The 20,033-nt window shown below is 39.4% G+C and overlaps 2 long non-coding RNA genes across 2 annotated transcripts; both read left to right on the forward strand.

Annotated features, from left to right (window-relative positions):
- Positions 1 to 5,872: 5,872 nt before the first annotated feature.
- Positions 5,873 to 6,683, forward strand: LOC144467096 (uncharacterized). The gene is made up of 3 exons (XR_013493459.1): positions 5,873 to 6,061; positions 6,192 to 6,303; positions 6,387 to 6,683. It is a non-coding gene; the product is annotated as an uncharacterized LOC144467096 (long non-coding RNA).
- A 9,601-nt stretch (positions 6,684 to 16,284) lies between these two features.
- On the forward strand, positions 16,285 to 17,094 carry LOC144467097 (uncharacterized). The gene is made up of 3 exons (XR_013493460.1): positions 16,285 to 16,496; positions 16,627 to 16,738; positions 16,822 to 17,094. It is a non-coding gene; the product is annotated as an uncharacterized LOC144467097 (long non-coding RNA).
- Positions 17,095 to 20,033: the final 2,939 nt, after the last annotated feature.

Consider the following 20,033-nt stretch of genomic DNA (forward strand, 5'->3'; position numbering starts at 1 on the left):
AGACTATCACTGTGTGGGTTCATAAAGGGTCATAGCAAATGCAAGACAGAATGATATGTTCCTTTTTATTAAACCATATTTCAAGATAATAAGAGCAATCTGAGATACAGTAAATGTCATTTTCATAATGAGATTTTGGATTAGACCTAAACATTTACTGCAGAGGTTCAGAATATTAATAACATTAATGATACATTTAAAAAAAAAATTAAATGTAAAGAAAATTATAAGATTGAACAATCATATATAATCTGCATATCTGTGACATCATCAGCCTTACTGATACAGCTCATCTGACACACCTGGTGTTTATATCATTAGCAGTGGTTTTGGAGAAAAACTTAAAACTTGAAACAGCAAACGCCTCTGTTGATATTTAGAGAAACCACACATGTATTTCGGGAGGTTTACATACATGGCAGGAAGGTATCTGTTTACTCTTTGACTGGACAGATACTGTTTGGTACAACAGGTGAAACTTAGAGATCTGCTGGTTTAATAGAAGACTTCAGTGACATGTTTTCAGTGGCAGGTTTATACACTTCAGAAACCAGATGCAAAGAAAACCCCACATGTTCAGTTACAATCAGCTGAATGAGACATTTATGTTGAACGACCCCTTGTGGTGAAAACTGAATATTACATCATGCGCACGATTTATACTGTACAGTAATTCAAGCCAACACAGGTTTTATTATACAGTTTTTATTATAGAAATAATGATATAACAGCTAAATGATACAGATTCAAAATAAAAAGAAAGACAGAATCAGTAACAAGTACAATGCTGTACGTCAGGGACATGTCAACATCTAATGATGTTTTAAGAATGAGTCACAGTTTAATCAGCACAGCATGTGAAATCATTTTAATAACCTGTAGAGTAAATCATTGTGATTCTTTAATAATCGGAACAGGTTCAGTAGGTTCAATGATTAATAACTTATTTTAAATATGTGTCAGATAATGAAAAACTGAACGTCTGATGTTGGCTTCATCACATTCAACAAACTGCACAAGGTTACACCAAAGTCCCTTTAACATCACAACATCAGCTACCATCAGTTCACATATAATTTATTCTGGATGTCAAACAGAGAAACCCAACCGCAGAAATACAGGAAATAAATTATTGTTTATCAAACACATATTTGATGTAACACACAGAGTACATGAGCATTGCAAAGGACTTTCTTTAAAGCTCTTCCCCTGGTACTGACCAAACCTCTAAAAACTCATCTCTGTTCATCAAAATTACATATTCAGAAGTTATAGAGTTGTTTTCCATTATAAACAGGTTTGTAAATTAGCACCAGTCACCAACCAAATGCTGGTAGAACAGACAAGTGTATATTAGATTTTTTTTTTTTTTTTTTTTGGGTATCTACTGAGTGGTTGGTAAATTTTAAAATCCAACAGCCACAGTGGCAGGTGGACAAAAAGGTTTGTTTTGCAATCATGATGACAAACAACCCTTAATGCTTAGACATAACTACACCCTCGCCTTATTTAGTATGCAGGATATGTGAATATGCAAATAAGTCCCACCCCTCAGCTGCTCGCCTGCAGCTCCTGTGTACCTGCTCACCTTCACTCTGCTCATCACACAAACTTCTGCTAGTAAACAGTAACAGACAACATGAGCCTTCAGTTTGACTGTGTTATCAAACGTCTAATAAAGTGCCGCTAATGTTAGATGACTTGTTCCCCATTACCAGCTCTAACAAGCTCAAGTGAAAGTTAAACATTACTTTTGAAATATGATATGTAGCTACAGTACACCTGCTTCTCCTCATATTGCTGTAGCTTTACTGAGAGCCCCCTCTGCAAGCTGACAGGCCTGGATCATTAGGTTCATGACTGGGGTTGCAACAGTATGAGATTTTCATGGTACACAAACTGACAAATATCACAGTATACGGTATTACACAATTATTATTATTATCATCAGTTACAATGACCCTTAAAAGGAATGAAAACAGGGTTTTTTTTGTTGAACGAACACTTTATTAGAAGTGAAACTTGAAACTCTTTTGAAATGGAAGTGTGTGTAAAAGGTCAGACAGGTAGTCAAGGACGAAAAGAGATGCAAACACAAGTGTGATTCTCCGTCTGGTTAATATGCAAATGTACCCATTATAATAACCCTCAATTTTCCTACCATACACAGTTCCACGGTATATATCTGTAACCCTTTTTGTGACATAACAAACCCTGGAAATCTGAATCCATGTTTTTAAACTGTAACTGGTACACTTCAGTTCAACAGAATATATCATAGAATCATAGAATAAAAACCACATGGACCTATCACATCACTGAATAAGGACACTACAGACTATGTGAAAGAACGTTGGGACAAAGAGCTGAGCATTGAAATAACTGAGGTGGCTGAATGCCTGGGGAACACAGTCAACCTCCACTTACTCTCCAACCCAGAGAGACTCCTGCTGTAAAAACCTGATTCGCCTTTTCATCACGTCCAAACAGAAGCCTAAACAAGCTGGCACCAGCTACGCTGCTGGAGGGGAATCACGGTTGACCATGCCCATGTTTTCTGGACTTCTATTCAAACTTTCTGGAAGGACGTAGCAACAACTGTTTCAAAAACTTTGCTCCAGAAAAACTGTCCCACTGCTCGGCTCTTTGTTAATACTGTTGTACACTTACATCTTCTGGGACAGACGACGTATGATTGGGAGAAAAACATTGGAGAAAATGGTGTGTTTATTTAGCCAATGAGACAGATGTGTAATGCTTTTCTGTTTTTTTTCTTTCTTTTGCTTTTAAATGTAAGAAAAAGCTCATAAAAAGTATTAAAAATGAACACATGGACATGATAACATGGTTAAAACTTGATTTTCAGGAGGGGGTCTTTAAAACAGAGCACTGAAGGAACATGAGGAAGTCGATAGGCTTTACTGGCCTCTACTGGTGACTATAAAACTACAACATCTATCAAACTCTCTGAACTCTCTGGGACATTACAATGGACACTGTTGGTTTATTATGTTGTAGTGAGGCTCAACTCTTCACTGTGATACCTTGCCCACACTTCTATAGTCTAAACTGCAGTTCAACAGTCTCTTTACTTGACTGAAGAGTATTGGCATGTGTGTATTTAAAGAATGTGTTCAGCATGATGCCAAAGATGTGACGTACACTCACCTTGGACTTCAAGCTGAAGCTGTTTCTGCTCCAGCTGCCGCTGAGTGGAGGCTGTATAAGTGTAGACACCACAGTCTGCAGACTATCAGGGAGCCATCTGCTGGATAAACCTGCAACACAACACACAGTCAGAGCTGTAATACAATCAGAGGACACACTAGGGAACCTTATTTACATGTGGTATGTCTTTGAATAACAACCAGATGTAAAAGCAGAATTGGAATTTGATGCTTCATTTAATAAAGCATAACTTACAAGTGCATCAAGTCTATCTAAGTCTAAGATTATCTGCAGATAATTTCCAGAGATTAACTGATGAAACACTGAATTTGAGGCGACAGGTGAGGGTCGAACTTCACAAAGCTTTTACTTACTGAACTGTATTTTTCACACCAGCAGGGGGAGACATACTTCAACAAATAAAACCTAGATAACAACTCACACTCTTAAAACCAATATCAACAGTGCTAACACAGTTAGCTTTGATGTAGATAACTGGCCCCTCCCTCTTCATTATAATTTAACAGTGATGTGCTGTCATGAAGAAGAGCTGAGCTGACAGGACCTGAACAGTCTCACATCGTCTCCATCATGATGTTACTTTTGTTTATATTTTGCTTTTCTCATCTGCCATGGATTAAAGGTGAGATAGATAAATCAGATAACACAAGATCTTGCAGAGCTCATGACTTTAGTATCTAAATTGTTTGTTTTCCCCACAGGTGCCTCTCACAGCAACAGTGTCTTCCAAACACCTCCTTTCATCATTAAGAGAATTGGAGAATCTGTTTCCAGAGAAATCAACTGTTCTCACAGCATACCAAATTATAACCGAATGCTTTGGTACAAACAAGACGAACAAGGAGCTCTGAAGCTTCTGGGAAATCTGTTTGTAAATAGCGCTACTGTCGAGGACGACGTGAAAGGAAAAATCAGTCTTGATGGAGATGGTCAGAAATATTCATGCCTCACCATTTCTGATCTTGCATTAAATGACAGTGGTGTGTATTTCTGTGCTGCCAGTCAGCACAGTGCTGCAGATTTCCCTCACGTCAATACAAAAACTCTCCTTTATCTGTCTGCAGAGAGACAACATGTTGAGTCTCTCCAACACCTGCAGCTTTGAAGACTTCAGTCAGTGTTATGACACCAGTGTGACAAAAATACTGACAACACATTCTGTGTGACACTGTTTGAAACTAAGATTCTTTAAGCATTCACAGTTATCATAATTAATATAGAAGAATAAAGAAAGAATAAGAAGCTGATGGAAGTCACAGACCTCAAACTGACCTCTGTTTTAGGTTAATAAATAATAAAAAACAACATTGTTGATATTTAAAAATGTCAAAATCAGTCTTTTGTATAATTTTGCTGCACATTTAGTGATGTCAGTCCAGTTAGATCATCTAACTCTTTCATTAGAAGATGTTTCCAGCTTGTAACCCAACTAAATACTGTACATCACATGACTGGTTTCTTTATCGTGTTTGTGTAACTGATCAGAATTTAAGTTAAATCTGAGACGACTGTAGGGGACAGCAGCACCACTAAAGTCACATTTTGACTTTTAGTACCAACAACAACTTTTCAAGGAGCTAAAAGGTTCCTTCAGCCCATTGTTCTCTGTGTTTCCACCCCAGTCTGAAGTCCTGTGAAGATTTGGTAAACTAATGTGATAATATATTTTAAAAGAAAATCAACATGATGGGACGAGGGCTGCTGCTGGTCACAGGGTCAGTGTACCAACCTAATTCATCTTAAAAACTCCATAAGACAATGACACCTTAGGCTCATCTCACTGCAACAACATTAACTGCTGCAAGTTGGACGTAATGAACTAAATGCAGAGGAGGAAAGTGACAATAAGAGCGTCTGTCTCCACAGTAAAACATCTTATACTACCATCTATATCTTGAACCATACTGAAGACTTTGATACAGCTGACAGGATGACATCACACAAAGCAGTGACCCTCCCACCTGCAGCTCTGCATATCAGCTATATGAGACTCTGCTAGTTTCTGTCTCACAGAACATGGATATAATCATCCTTCAACGAGGCCTCCTCACACTGTCAGTCTTTGTGCTCTGGACTTCAGGTAATTTATAATAACATCAAACTGTGGACTCTGATTCATAAACACATGTTAACATGAACTTATTTTAATGTTTTTGCTGTTGAATAATTGAATATATCATGGTAATGTCATATCAGGGGATTTAAGTAAATTCCAACAATAAAAGTTCAACATGGTATCTTTTATTGTTAAACACAGGTCTGACTGATGGAAGTGGTGTCACCCAGACTGACACACTGTGGGAGAAACAGGGTGACAGTGCAACAATGCACTGCAACCAGACCAAGGGTGTTGACTACATTCAGATGTACTGGTACAGACAGCTGCCAGGAGAAACTATGAAACTAATCGTGTTCACAAGAAGTGGCAATGAAAATCATGATTTTGGAGATTTCGATAAAGATAAATTTGCAGCCACCAAGCCCAACGCTGAGAGTGGGACATTCACAGTGAAGAATCTGGAGCCAGAAGATAAAGGATTGTATTTCTGTGCTGTGAGTCAACACAGTGATACAGACACATTCAACAGCTGAACAAAAACCCTCAAAGCACTGCTGGTGTAACTGTGACAATTATCTAATGTACTGTAGGGGGACCTCGAGGACCACAAACCATCCAAGTTACACTTTGATTCACCATGTGGGTTTTGATAAGGCAGCGAGCAGCATCAGAGAACGTCACACACTGCAGAGACCCTCCTACAACTCTTCATATCTCTGTAACTACACCTACAGTTATTATGATACATGGACCTTTACAACATGGACATTATCAAACCCCTCAGCTTGTTACTGTTTCTGCTCACGAACAAAGGTAAAGATCTAGAGCTGGACAATATGGCTGAAATCAATGTCAACACAGTGCTAATAAAGTTAGCTGTGATGTAGATAACTGGCCCCTCCCTCTTCATTATAATGTAACAGTGATGTGCTGTCGTCTGCAGGTGCTGAGCTGACAGGACCTGAACAGAGAGCAGATAGTAGAGTCTCACATCATCTTTAAAATGATCTTACTGCTCTTTATGTTTTGCTTCTTCCATCTGCCATGGATTAAGGGTGAGATAAATACAACTAACAAAGTCAGACCTTGCAGAGCTCACGACTTTGGCAACTCCAATGATTGTTTGTTTTTTCCACAGGTGCCTCTCACAGCAACAGTGTCTTCCAAACACCTCCTTTCATCATTAAGGAAACTGGTCAATCTGTTGCCAGAGAAATCAACTGTTCTCACAGCATACCAAATTATGAGCGAATTCTCTGGTACAAACAAGACGAACAGGGAGCTCTGAAGTTTCTGGGATATCTGAATATAAATTCTGAGAATGTGGAGAAGGACGTGGAAGGAAAAATCAGCTTTGAAGGAGAGGGTCAAAAATATTCACGCCTCACCATTTCTGATCTTGTATTAAATGACAGTGGTGTGTATTTCTGTGCTGCCAGTCAGCACAGTGCTGCAGATTTCCCTCACGTCAATACAAAAACTCTCCTTTATCTGTCTGCAGAGAGACAACATGTTGAGTCTCTCCAACACCTGCAGCTTTGAAGACTTCAGTCAGTGTTATGACACCAGTGTGACAAAAATACTGACAACACATTCTGTGTGACACTGTTTGAAACTAAGATTCTTTAAGCATTCACAGTTATCATAATTAATATAGAAGAATAAAGAAAGAATACGAAGCTGATGGAAGTCACAGACCTCAAACTGACCTCTGTTTTAGGTTAATAAATTAAAAAAAACACTGTTGCTTTTTTAAAAATGTTAAAATCAGACTTTTTATAATTTTGCTGCACATTTAGTGATGTCAGTGCAGTTAGATCATCTAACTCTTTGGTTAAAAAAACTGTTTCCAGCTTGTAACCCAACTAAATACTGTACATCACACGATTGGTTTCTTTATTGTCTTTGAGTAACTGATCAGAATCTAAGTTAAATCTGAGACAACTGTAGGGGACAGCAGCACCACTAAAGTCACATTTTGACTTTCAATACCAACGACAACTTTCTGAAGGAGCTAAAAGGTTCCTTCAGCCCATTGTTCTCTGTGTTTCCACCCCAGTCTAAAGTCCCATGAAGATTTGGTAAACTAATGTGATAATATATATTAAAAAAAGCAACATGATGGGACGAGGGCTGCTGCTGGTCACAGGGTCAGTGTACCAACCTAATTCATCTTAAAAACTCCATAAGACAATGACACCTTAGGCTCATCTCACTGCAACAACATTTACTGCTGCTAGTTGGACGTAATGAACTAAATGCAGAGGAGGAAAGTGACAATAAGAGCGTCTGTCTCTACAGTAAAACATCTTATACTACCATCTATATCTTGAACCACACTGAAGACTTTGATACAGCTGACAGGATGACATCACACAAAGCAGTGACCCTCCCACCTGCAGCTCTGCATATCAGCTATATGAGACTCTGCTAGTTTCTGTCTCACAGAACATGGATATAATCATCCTTCAACGAGGCCTCCTCACACTGTCAGTCTTTGTGCTCTGGACTTCAGGTAATTTATAATAACATCAAACTGTGGACTCTGATTCATAAACACACGTTAACATGAACTTATTTTAATTGTTAAACACAGGTCTGACTGATGGAAGTGATGTCACCCAGACTGACATACTGTGGGAGAAACAGGGTGACAATGCAACAATGCACTGCAACCAGACTAAGGGTTTTCAGTATGACCAGATGTACTGGTACAGACAGCTGCCAGGAGAAACTATGAAACTAATTGTGTTCACAAGAAGTGGCAATGAAAATCATGATTTTGGAGATTTCGATAAAGATAAATTTGCAGCCACCAAGCCCAACGCTGAGAGTGGGACATTCACAGTGAAGAATCTGGAGCCAGAAGATAAAGGATTGTATTTCTGTGCTGCGAGTGAACACAGTGATACAGACACATTCAACAGCTGAACAAAAACCCTCAAAGCACTGTTGGTATAACTGTGACAATTATCTAATGTACTGTAGGGGGACCTCGAGGACCACAAACCATCCAAGTTACACTTTGATTCACCATGTGGGTTTTCATAAGGCAGCGAGCAGGAGCAGAGAACATCACACACTGCAGAGACCCTCCTACAACTCTTCATCTTCATAAAAGTTAAATCTGAGACGACTGTAGGGGACAGCAGCACCACTAAAGTCACATTTTGACCTTTAGTACCAAGGATGACTTTTCAAGGAACTAAAAGGTTCCTTCAGCCCATTGTTCTCTGTGTTTCCACCCCAGTCTGAAGTCCTGAAAAGATTAAGTAAATTATAGCTGCTGTGCAGCGATGGGTCGGGTCCGGGCATTTTTAGGCAATTCTGAGCAACAAGCAGAAGAATTGGAAGACATTTAGGAACTTAGCAACACAATCTGCCTTTTGCATCAGCTGAGGTTTGAACTCACAACCTCTGAAACTAAGGATCAAGCTCTATCTTACTGAGCTAATTAGTCAGTGACAGTTCATGTGTAGTTTATAAGTTTGTAACAATGATTGATTTGCTCCATAAGTGAAAAACTGATGTTTAAAGTTGCCATTTTTACATTGACTCCAATTGTTCACATCAGAGCAAAATTCAAAATACTGTCAAAAATTCAGTTTTTGAGATAAAATTCTGAAATTTGCCACACATCATCTACCATGACTCTAGAATTTTGTCTTTTTTTCATGAACATTGAAGATTTATTTAGCAAGAATTTGCATGTATATGTTTACAGTACTGTTTACAGTCAAACATTTTGATGCACTGTAGGCTCAATTTTTGATCAATCAAAAATCTGAGAAACGTAGTTTTTGTAGGACAGTCTGAAGATGCTCTGTAGCAAGTTTGGTGTCAATTGAGCAAAAATTGTGGGAGGAGATAGGTTTAAGAATTTTTACAGTTGTTGAAAAAAACAGAGTGATGAACTTCATAATTTTTAATACGTTTAAATGTACAAAAGTTTCTTCAGTATTGGGGCTACAGTTTCATGCATGTTGTGAAGTTGTAGCACGTATGGTTGATTTGTTATGAATTTTCAAAGTTTTGAACTTTAGACGCTTGCTGTAGCGCCACCATCAGGACTATTGCCTGGAGTTTACAGCTGAGGATATCTGGCATGAGACTGGACCTTTGTGCAAAGTTTGGTGAGTTTTCACCCATGGGAAGTATGATTTCCTCACAAGAAGAAGAAGAAGAAGAATACCTAGGATTACAATAGTGTCCTGGCAGCTTAGCTGGCCGGACCCTAATTAGTCTGATGATGTATGAAAAAGCAACATGATAGGACGAGGGCTGCTGGTGGTCACAGGGTCAGTGTACCAACCTAATTATTCATCTTCAACACTCCATAACACAATGACACCTTAGGCTCATCTCACTGCAACAACATTAACTGCTGCAAGTTGGACGTAATGAACTAAATGCAGAGGAGGAAAGTGACAACAAGAGCGTCTGTCTCCACAGTAAAACATCTTATACTACCATCTATATCTTGAACCATACTGAAGACTTTGATACAGCTGACAGGATGTCATCACACAAAGCAGTGACCCTCCCACCTGCAGCTCTGCATATCAGCTATATGAGACTCTGCTAGTTTCTGTCTCACAGAACATGGATATAATCATCCTTCAACGAGGCCTCCTCACACTGTCAGTCTTTGTGCTCTGGACTTCAGGTAATTTATAATAACATCAAACTGTGGACTCTGATTCATAAACACACGTTAACATGAACTCATTTTCATGTTTTTGCTGTTAAATGATTGAATATATCATGTTCATGTGATATCAGAGGATTTAAGTAAATTCCAACAATAAAAGTTCAACATGGTATCTTTTAATGTTAAACACAGGTCTGACTGATGGAAGTGATGTCACCCAGACTGACACACTGTGGGAGAAACAGGGTGACAGTGCAACAATGCACTGCAACCAGACCAAGGGTTTTCAGTATTTCGAGATGTACTGGTACAGACAGCTGCCAGGAGAAACTATGAAACTAATCGTGTTCACATCAACTACCAAACAAGATCATGATTTTGGAGATTTCAACAACGGGAAATTTGCAGCCACCAAGCCCAACGCTGAGAGTGGGACATTCACAGTGAAGAATCTGGAGCCAGAAGATAAAGGATTGTATTTCTGTGCTGTGAGTCAACACAGTGATACAGACACATTCAACAGCTGAACAAAAACCCTCAAAGCACTGTTGGTATAACTGTGACAATTATCTAATGTACTGTAGGGGGACCTCGAGGACCACAAACCATCCAAGTTACACTTTGATTCACCATGTGGGTTTTGATAAGGCAGCGAGCAGCATCAGAGAACGTCACACACTGCAGAGACCCTCCTACAACTCTTCATATCTCTGTAACTACACCTACAGTTATTATGATACATGGACCTTTACAACATGGACATTATCAAACTCCTCAGCTTGTTACTGTTTCTGCTCACGAACAAAGGTAAAGATCTAGAGCTGGACAATATGGCTGAAATCAACATCAACACAGTGCTAATAAAGTTAGCTGTGATGTAGATAACTGGCCCCTCCCTCTTCATTATAATGTAACAGTGATGTGCTGTCGTCTGCAGGTGCTGAGCTGACAGGACCTGAACAGAGAGCAGATAGTAGAGTCTCACATCATCTTTAAAATGATCTTACTGCTCTTTATGTTTTGCTTCTTCCATCTGCCATGGATTAAGGGTGAGATAAATACAACTAACAAAGTCAGACCTTGCAGAGCTCACGACTTTAGCAACTCCAATGACTATTTTTTTTTTTCCACAGGTGCCTCTCACAGCAACAGTGTCTTCCAAACACCTCCTTTTATAATTAAGGAAACTGGTCAATCTGTTTCCAGAGAAATCAACTGTTCTCACAGCATATCAAATTATAACCAAATTCTCTGGTACAAACAAGACGAACAAGGAGCTCTGAAGCTTCTGGGATATCTGAATATGAATTCTGAGAATGTGGAGAAGGACGTGGAAGGAAAAATCAGCTTTGAAGGAGAGGGTCAAAAATATTCACGCCTCACCATTTCTGATCTTGTATTAAATGACAGTGGTGTGTATTTCTGTGCTGCCAGTCAGCACAGTGCTGCAGATTTCCCTCACGTCAATACAAAAACTCTCCTTTATCTGTCTGCAGAGAGACAACATGTTGAGTCTCTCCAACACCTGCAGCTTTGAAGACTTCAGTCAGTGTTATGACACCAGTGTGACAAAAATACTGACAACACATTCTGTGTGACACTGTTTGAAACTAAGATTCTTTAAGCATTCACAGTTATCATAATTAATATAGAAGAATAAAGAAAGAATAAGAAGCTGATGGAAGTCACAGACCTCAAACTGACCTCTGTTTTAGGTTAATAAATAATAAAAAACTACATTGTTGATGTTTAAAAATGTCAAAATCAGACTTTTTTTATAATTTTGCTGCACATTTAGTGATGTCAGTAAAGTTAGATCATCTAACTCTTTTATTAGAAGATGTTTCCAGCTTGTAACCCAACTAAATACTGTACATCACACGATTGGTTTCTTTATTGTCTTTGAGTAACTGATCAGAATTTAAGTTAAATCTGAGACGACTGTAGGGGACAGCAGCACCACTAAAGTCACATTTTGACCTTTAGTACCAACAACAACTTTTCAAGGAACTAAAATGTTCCTTCACCCCATTGTTCTCTGTGTTTTCACCCCAGTCTGAAGTCCTGTGAAGATTTGGTAAACTAATGTGATAATATATTAAAAAAAGTAACATGATCGGACGAGGGCTGCTGGTGGTCACAGTCTCAGTGTACCAACCTAATTCATCTTAAAAACTCCATAAGACAATGACACCTTAGGCTCATCTCACTGCAACAACATTTACTGCTGCAAGTTGGACGTAATGAACTAAATGCAGAGGAGGAAAGTGACAATAAGAGCGTCTGTCTCCACAGTAAAACATCTTATACTACCATCTATATCTTGAACCATACTGAAGACTTTGATACAGCTGACAGGATGACATCACACAAAGCAGTGACCCTCCCACCTGCAGCTCTGCATATCAGCTATATGAGACTCTGCTAGTTTCTGTCTCACAGAACATGGATATAATCATCCTTCAACGAGGCCTCCTCACACTGTCAGTCTTTGTGCTCTGGACTTCAGGTAATTTATAATAACATCAAACTGTGGACTCTGATTCATAAACACACGTTAACATGAACTCATTTTCATGTTTTTGCTGTTAAATAATTGAATATATCATGTTCATGTGATATCAGAGGATTTAAGTAAATTCCAACAATAAAAGTTCAACATGGTATCTTTAATTGTTAAACACAGGTCTGACTGATGGAAGTGATGTCACCCAGACTGACATACTGTGGGAGAAACAGGGTGACAGTGCAACAATACACTGCAACCAGACCAAGGGTGCTGAGAATATCCAGATGTACTGGTACAGACAGCTGCCAGGAGAAACTATGAAACTAATCGTGTTCACATCAACTACCAAACAAGATCATGATTTTGGAGATTTCAACAACGGGAAATTTGCAGCCACCAAGCCCAACGCTGAGAGTGGGACATTCACAGTGAAGAATCTGGAGCCAGAAGATAAAGGATTGTATTTCTGTGCTGTGAGTCAACACAGTGATACAGACACATTCAACAGCTGAACAAAAACCCTCAAAGCACTGTTGGTATAACTGTGACAATTATCTAATGTACTGTAGGGGGACCTCGAGGACCACAAACCATCCAAGTTACACTTTGATTCACCATGTGGGTTTTCATAAGGCAGCGGGCAGGATCAGAGAACGTCACACACTGCAGAGACCCTCCTACAACTCTTCATCTTCATGTTACGGTCTCCGGACCTTAGTACATTTATTTTCTGTGTTTAATGTGCTGTGCATGTCATTATGGGAATTATTCGGCCAGCACTTGTCAATCATTTATGTTTGTGTCTAATTGTCTGCTCTTCTGGAGGGAATCCCTGGCGGACCACGCCTCCAGCCCGCTCTCCTCTGCTGCTATTCAGTGTTCCCACGCTTGCTGGTCGGCCGGCCCCCTTGCTGTCGTCATCGGTTTCGGCCAATCACCGCTTCACTGGCCCCTCGTCTGAACCTTTAAAAACTGCGCGGAGTCAAGAGCAATGGCGGCCGTGTTTTAACCTTAGCAGTCCGCCTCGCTCCGGTTGTGTTTTCAGCTGCTATAATCTGTTCGTTGTTGTTGTATTTGGGAATCTGTGGGCTTTAGGATTTAGCTTTGTAGCCTAGCCACATATCCTTTACACTCACACGTAGACTGTTTGATGTATGGTACATTAGCTTTATGGGTGTCGGTTTGAGTGTTGTTTTGTTTGACAGGTAAGTGGTAGAACAGATAGCCTATGTTTTAGTTTTGTTATTCTGGGTGGCCTTCCACCACAGTTAGTTAGTTGGGGTGTTTATTTTGTTGGTGACAGGTCAGAGTTTTGTTTTAATTGTTTTATGGTTTGCCGTCACCCGCCGCCCTTCCCTGAGTCTGTTATCCTTAAATGTAATTCACCGCCGAGGCTCCTTCCGTGAAGCCCGATTTTCGGGTTGTGTTGCAGAGCCTGCGAGCGCGTTTTCTTTTTGTGTGCTGCTTTTTACAAAAGCGTAGCTTGTATTGTTTATTTTGTGTATGAATAAACGGCAGCTTGCCTTATTCACTTCATTGTTTGGTTTTATGTTGCTTCCCTTACCCCTAGACACATACTGGGTTGTAACATTCATCTTCGTAAAAGTTAAATCTGAGACGACTGTAGGGGACAGCAGCACCACTAAAGTCACATTTTGACCTTTAGTACCAAGGATGACTTTTCAAGGAACTAAAAGGTTCCTTCAGCCCATTGTTGTCTGTGTTTCCACCCCAGTCTGAAGTCCTGAAAAGATTAAGTAAATTATAGCTGCTGTGCAGCGATGGGTCAGGTCTGGGCATTTTTAGGCAATTCTGAGCAACAAGCAGAAGAATTGGAAGACATTTAGGAACTTAGCAACACAATCTGCCTTTTGCATCAGCTGAGGCTTGAACTCACAACCTCTGAGAATAAGGATCGATTTCTATTTCACTGAGCTAATTAGTCAGTGACAGTTCATGTGTAGCTTCACAGATTGACTAAGCCAGATGTGCAGGTTTAGCAGCCGTCCATGCATGGAAAAGCAGATTTCAAACCACTGTAAAAAATTCAGTTATCGAAACAAAATTCTGAAAATACACATATTGCATCTAGACAGCATGGAGATGTTGGTTATTTGTTTGTAACAATGATTGATTTGCTCCATAAGTGAAAAACTGATGTTTAAAGTTGCCATTTTTACATTGACTCCAATTGTTCACATCAGAGCAAAATTCGAAATCCTGCCAAAAATTCAGTTTTTGAGATAAAATTCTGAAATTTGCCACACATCATCTACCATGACTCTAGAATTTTGTCTTTTTTTCATGAACATTGAAGATTTATTTAGCAAGAATTTGCATGTATATGTTTACAGTACTGATTACAGTCAAACATTTTGATGCACTGTAGGCTCAATTTTTGATAAATCAAAAATCTGAGAAACGTAGTTTTTGTAGGACAGTCTGAAGATGCTCTGTAGCAAGTTTGGTGTCAATTGAGCAAAAATTGTGGGAGGAGATAGGTTTAAGAATTTTTACAGTTGTTGAAAAAAACAGAGTGATGAACTTCATAATTTTTAATACGTTTAAATGTACAAAAGTTTCTTCAGTATTGGGGCTACAGTTTCATGCATGTTGTGAAGTTGTAGCACGTATGGTTGATTTGTTATGAATTTTCAAAGTTTTGAACTTTAGACGCTTGCTGTAGAGCCACCATCAGGACTATTGCCTGGAGTTTACAGCTGAGGATATCTGGCATGAGACTGGACCTTTGTGCAAAGTTTGGTGAGTTTTCACCCATGGGAAGTATGATTTCCTCACAAGAAGAAGAAGAAGAAGAATACCTAGGATTACAATAGTGTCCTGGCAGCTTAGCTGGCCGGACCCTAATTAGTCTGATGATGTATGAAAAAGCAACATGATAGGACGAGGGCTGCTGGTGGTCACAGGGTCAGTGTACCAACGTAATTATTCATCTTCAACACTCCATAACACAATGACACCTTAGGCTCATCTCACTGCAACAACATTAACTGCTGCAAGTTGGACGTAATGAACTAAATGCAGAGGAGGAAAGTGACAATAAGAGCGTCTGTCTCCACAGTAAAACATCTTATACTACCATCTATATCTTGAACCACACTGAAGACTTTGATACAGCTGACAGGATGACATCACACAAAGCAGTGACCCTCCCACCTGCAGCTCTGCATATCAGCTATATGAGACTCTGCTAGTTTCTGTCTCACAGAACATGGATATAATCATCCTTCAACGAGGCCTCCTCACACTGTCAGTCTTTGTGCTCTGGACTTCAGGTAATTTATAATAACATCAAACTGTGGACTCTGATTCATAAACACACGTTAACATGAACTTATTTTCATGTTTTTGCTGTTAGATAATTAAATATATCATGTTCATGTGATATCAGAGGATTTAAATAAATTCCAACAATAAAAGTTCAACATGGTATCTTTTATTGTTAAATACAGGTCTGACTGATGGAAGTGATGTCACCCAGACTGACATACTGTGGGAGAAACAGGGTGACAGTGCAACAATGCACTGCAACCAGACCAAGGGTGCTGACTACATTCAGATGTACTGGTACAGACAGCTGCCAGGAGAAACTATGAAACGTATTGTGTTCACAAGAAGTGGCAATGAAAATCATGATTTTGGAGATTTCGATAAAGATAAATTTGCAGCCACCAAGCCCAACGCTGAGAGTGGGACATTCACAGTGAAGAATCTGGAGCCAGAAGATAAAGGATTGTATTTCTGTGCTGTGAGTCAACACAGTGATACAGACACATTCAACAGCTGAACAAAAACCCTCAAAGCACTGTTGGTGTAACTGTGACAATTATCTAATGTACTGTAGGGGGACCTCGAGGACCACAAACCATCCAAGTTACACTTTGATTCACCATGTGGGTTTTGATAAGGCAGCGAGCAGCATCAGAGAACGTCACACACTGCAGAGACCCTCCTACAACTCTTCATATCTCTGTAACTACACCTACAGTTATTATGATACATGGACCTTTACAACATGGACATTATCAAACTCCTCAGCTTGTTACTGTTTCTGCTCACGAACAAAGGTAAAGATCTAGAGCTGGACAATATGGCTGAAATCAATATCAACACAGTGCTAATAAAGTTAGCTGTGATGTAGATAACTGGCCCCTCCCTCTTCATTATAATGTAACAGTGATGTGCTGTCGTCTGCAGGTGCTGAGCTGACAGGACCTGAACAGAGAGCAGATAGTAGAGTCTCACATCATCTTTAAAATGATCTTACTGCTCTTTATGTTTTGCTTCTTCCATCTGCCATTGATTAAGGGTGAGATAAATACAACTAACAAAGTCAGACCTTGCAGAGCTCACAACTTTGGCAACTCCAATGATTGTTTGTTTTTTCCACAGGTGCCTCTCACAGCAACAGTGTCTTCCAAACACCTCCTTTCATAATTAAGGAAACTGGTCAATCTGTTGCCAGAGAAATCAACTGTTCTCACAGCATATCAAATTATAACCAAATTCTCTGGTACAAACAAGACAAACAGGGAGCTCTGAAGTTTCTGGGATATCTGAATATAAATTCTGAGAATGTGGAGAAGGACATGGAAGGAAAAATCAGCTTTGAAGGAGAGGGTCAAAAATATTCACGCCTCACCATTTCTGATCTTGTATTAAATGACAGTGGTGTGTATTTCTGTGCTGCCAGTCAGCACAGTGCTGCAGATTTCCCTCACGTCAATACAAAAACTCTCCTTTATCTGTCTGCAGAGAGACAACATGTTGAGTCTCTCCAACACCTGCAGCTTTGAAGACTTCAGTCAGTGTTATGACACCAGTGTGACAAAAATACTGACAACACATTCTGTGTGACACTGTTTGAAACTAAGATTCTTTAAGCATTCACAGTTATCATAATTAATATAGAAGAATAAAGAAAGAATACGAAGCTGATGGAAGTCACAGACCTCAAACTGACCTCTGTTTTAGGTTAATAAATAATAAAAAAAACACTGTTGCTTTTTTAAAAATGTTAAAATCAGACTTTTTATAATTTTGCTGCACATTTAGTGATGTCAGTGCAGTTAGATCATCTAACTCTTTGGTTAAAAAAACTGTTTCCAGCTTGTAACCCAACTAAATACTGTACATCACACGATTGGTTTCTTTATTGTCTTTGAGTAACTGATCAGAATCTAAGTTAAATCTGAGACAACTGTAGGGGACAGCAGCACCACTAAAATCACATTTTGACTTTCAATACCAACGACAACTTTCTGAAGGAACTAAAAGGTTCCTTCAGCCCATTGTTCTCTGTGTTTCCACCCCAGTCTAAAGTCCCATGAAGATTTGGTAAACTAATGTGATAATATATATTAAAAAAAGCAACATGATCGGACGAGGGCTGCTGCTGGTCACAGGGTCAGTGTACCAACCTAATTCATCTTCAACACTCCATAAGACAATGACACCTTAGGCTCATCTCACTGCAACAACATTTACTGCTGCAAGTTGGACGTAATGAACTAAATGCAGAGGAGGAAAGTGACAATAAGAGCGTCTGTCTCCACAGTAAAACATCTTATACTACCATCTATATCTTGAACCATACTGAAGACTTTGATACAGCTGACAGGATGACATCACACAAAGCAGTGACCCTCCCACCTGCAGCTCTGCATATCAGCTATATGAGACTCTGCTAGTTTCTGTCTCACAGAACATGGATATAATCATCCTTCAACGAGGCCTCCTCACACTGTCAGTCTTTGTGCTCTGGACTTCAGGTAATTTATAATAACATCAAACTGTGGACTCTGATTCATAAACACACGTTAACATGAACTTATTTTCATGTTTCTGCTGTCCATTAATTGAATGTATCATGGTAATGTCATATCGGGGGATTTAAGTAAATCCCGACAATAAAAGTTCAACATGGTATCTTTTATTGTTACACACAGGTCTGACTGATGGAAGTGATGTCACCCAGACTGACATACTGTGGGAGAAACAGGGTGACAGTGCAACAATACACTGCAACCAGACTAAGGGTTTTCAGTATGACCAGATGTACTGGTACAGACAGCTGCCAGGAGAAACTATGAAACTAATCGTGTTCACAAGAAGTGGCAATGAAAATCATGATTTTGGAGATTTCGATAAAGATAAATTTGCAGCCACCAAGCCCAACGCTGAGAGTGGGACATTCACAGTGAAGAATCTGGAGCCAGAAGATAAAGGATTGTATTTCTGTGCTGTGAGTCAACACAGTGATACAGACACATTCAACAGCTGAACAAAAACCCTCAAAGCACTGTTGGTATAACTGTGACAATTATCTAATGTACTGTAGGGGGACCTCGAGGACCACAAACCATCCAAGTTACACTTTGATTCACCATGTGGGTTTTGATAAGGCAGCGAGCAGCATCAGAGAACGTCACACACTGCAGAGACCCTCCTACAACTCTTCATATCTCTGTAACTACACCTACAGTTATTATGATACATGGACCTTTACAACATGGACATTATCAAACCCCTCAGCTTGTTACTGTTTCTGCTCACGAACAAAGGTAAAGATCTAGAGCTGGACAATATGGCTGAAATCAATATCAACACAGTGCTAATAAAGTTAGCTGTGATGTAGATAACTGGCCCCTCCCTCTTCATTATAATGTAACAGTGATGTGCTGTCGTCTGCTGGTGCTGAGCTGACAGGACCTGAACAGAGAGCAGATAGTAGAGTCTCACATCATCTTTAAAATGATCTTACTGCTCTTTATGTTTTGCTTCTTCCATCTGCCATGGATTAAGGGTGAGATAAATACAACTAACAAAGTCAGACCTTGCAGAGCTCACGACTTTAGCAACTCAAATGACTATTTTTTTTTTTCCACAGGTGCCTCTCACAGCAACAGTGTCTTCCAAACACTTCCTTTCATAATTAAGGAAACTGGTCAATCTGTTGCCAGAGAAATCAACTGTTCTCACAGCATACCAAATTATAACCGAATTCTCTGGTACAAACAAGACGAACAGGGAGCTCTGAAGTTTCTGGGATATCTGAATATAAATTCTGAGAATGTGGAGAAGGACGTGGAAGGAAAAATCAGCTTTGAAGGAGAGGGTCAAAAATATTCACGCCTCACCATTTCTGATCTTGTATTAAATGACAGTGGTGTGTATTTCTGTGCTGCCAGTCAGCACAGTGCTGCAGATTTCCCTCACGTCAATACAAAAACTCTCCTTTATCTGTCTGCAGAGAGACAACATGTTGAGTCTCTCCAACACCTGCAGCTTTGAAGACTTCAGTCAGTGTTATGACACCAGTGTGACAAAAATACTGACAACACATTCTGTGTGACACTGTTTGAAACTGAGATTCTTTAAGCATTCACAGTTATCATAATTAATATAGAAGAATAAAGAAAGAATAAGAAGCTGATGGAAGTCACAGACCTCAAACTGACCTCTGTTTTAAGTTAATAAATAATAAAAAACTACATTGTTGATGTTTAAAAATGTCAAAATCAGACTTTTTTTTTATAATTTTGCTGCACATTTAGTGATGTCAGTCCAGTTAGATCATCTAACTCTTTTATTAGAAGATGTTT

This window comes from Epinephelus lanceolatus, chromosome 15, assembly GCF_041903045.1.
Source record: "Epinephelus lanceolatus isolate andai-2023 chromosome 15, ASM4190304v1, whole genome shotgun sequence".
In the NCBI taxonomy this organism is placed as follows: domain Eukaryota; kingdom Metazoa; phylum Chordata; class Actinopteri; order Perciformes; family Serranidae; genus Epinephelus; species Epinephelus lanceolatus.